A 2240-nucleotide genomic window follows, 5' to 3' on the forward strand; every position below is an offset into this window, starting at 1 on the left:
AGCACAAACTAGGATACAGATCGAAAGAGGCGTAGGCCTCCTGCCTGGGATCCTCCTAACTTCTCCTGGTCGTCGTCAGCGGGCATCACGTAGTAGTAGGCACCTCCGGTGTAGTAGGAGTCGTCGTCGAAGGTGGCGTCTGGCTCCTGGGCTCCAACATCTGGTTGCGACAACCAGGTAGAAGGGATAGGGGGAAAAGAGGGAGAAAGCAACCGTGAGTACTCATCCAAAGTACTCGCAAGCAAGGAGCTACACTACATATGCATGGGTATCAAATGGAATAAGGGTATCATATGTGGACTGAACTGCAGAATGCCAGAATAAGAGGGGGATAACTAGTCCTTTCGAAGTCTACGCTTCTGGCAGCCTCCGTCTTGCATCATGTAGAAGAGAGTAGACTGAAGTCCTCCAAGTAGCATCACATAGCATAATCCTAACCGATGATCCTCCCCTCGTCGCCCTGTGAGAGAGCGATCACCGGTTGTATCTGGCACTTGGAAGGGTGTGTTTTATTTAGTATCCGGTTCTAGTTGTCATAAGGTCAAGGTACAACTCCAAGTCGTCCTGTTACCGAAGATCACGGCTATTCGAATAGATTAACTTCCCTGCAGGGGTGCACCACATAACCCAACACGCTCGATCCCATTTGGCCGGACACACTTTCCTGGGTCATGCCCGGCCTCGGAAGATCAACACGTCGCAGCCCCACCTAGACCAACAGAGAGGTCAGCACGCCGGTCTAAACCTAAGCGCCCAGGGGTCTGGGCCCATCGCCCTTAGCACACCTGCACGTTGCGTGGGCGGCCAGAAGCAGACCTAGCCTAGTGGCGTTCCAGTCCAATCCGGCGCGCGCCGCTCCGTTGCTGACGTCACGAAGGCTTCGGCTGATACCACGACGTCGAGTGCCCATAACTGTCCCCGCGTAGATGGTTAGTGCGTATAGGCCAGTAGCCAGACTCAGATCAAATACCAAGATCTCGTTAAACGTGTTAAGTATCTGCGAACGTCGACCAGGGCCAGGCCCACCTCTCTCCTAGGTGGTCGGAACCTGCCCTGTCGCTCCGCCACAAAGTAACAGTCGGGGGCCGTCGGGAACCCAGGCCCACCTCTACCGGGATGGAGCCACCTGCCCCTTCAGCCCCCATGTCCGAACAGTATCACAGGTAAGGTAACTGTATAGAGTAAATAGTATATGCCCGTGATCACCTCCCAAAGTGATCACGGCCCAGTAGTATAGCATGGCAGACGGACAAGAGTGTAGGGCCACTGATGGAACACTAGCATCCTATACTAAGCAGTAGGATAGCAGGTAAGGGTAACAACAGTAGTAGCAAGGGCAGGCTATGCATCAGGATAGGAATAACGGAAAGCAGTAACATGCTACACTACTCTAATGCAAGAAGTATAGAGAAGAGTAGGCGATATCTGGTGATCAAAGGGGGGGGGCTTGCCTGGTTGTTCTGGCAAGAGAGAGGGGTCGTCAACACCGTAGTCGTACTGGGTAGCAGCGGCGTCGGTCTCGATGTCTAGCGAGAGAAGAGGGGGAAGAAACAATAAATATAATGCAAACAAATGCATGACGATGCATGACATGACAAGCATCGGTGCTAGGGGTGCCCTAACGCGGGAAGAGGTGATACCGGGGAAGGGGGGAAACATCCGGGAAAATATCCCCGGTGTTTCACGTTTTCGGGCAGAGGAGCCGGAGGGGGAAAGTTGCGAGTTCGATAGGTTAGGGATGTGTGGCGGATAAACGGGCTGCGTATTCAAATTCGTCTCGTCGTTCTGAGCAACTTTCATGTACAAAGTTTTTTCATCCGAGTTACGGTTTGTTTACTATTAATTTTCTAAGTTTTAAACATTTTCTAGAATTTCTGAATTTACTTTAATTCGAATTAATAAACAGATAAATTGCTATCGGTACACAGGAGTTTACCCATCAACATGTGCATGTGTATGAGATGTGGGGCCCTATTGACTGCCAAGTCAGCAGTCAACAGTCAAAGATGAGAGGGTTGACTGGTCCAACTGACATAATGGGCCCACGTGTCATTGAAAGGTGTGATCGATCTTATCCATAGAAATAGTAAAAGGGGCGGTCCCACCTGTCATAGGGACATTTCGCTTTAACAGATTAGTTAGTAGATGGGGCCCGTTTGTCATAGTCTCAGGTTAATTAAACATGGTTAATTTGTTTTAACTAAACGATTAGGTTAATCTAATCCAGATTAATTAAGTTA

The sequence above is a fragment of the Triticum urartu genome, chromosome 2A (genome assembly GCF_056163025.1).
Source record: "Triticum urartu cultivar PI428250 chromosome 2A, HENAU_Tu73, whole genome shotgun sequence".
In the NCBI taxonomy this organism is placed as follows: Eukaryota; Viridiplantae; Streptophyta; class Magnoliopsida; order Poales; family Poaceae; genus Triticum; species Triticum urartu.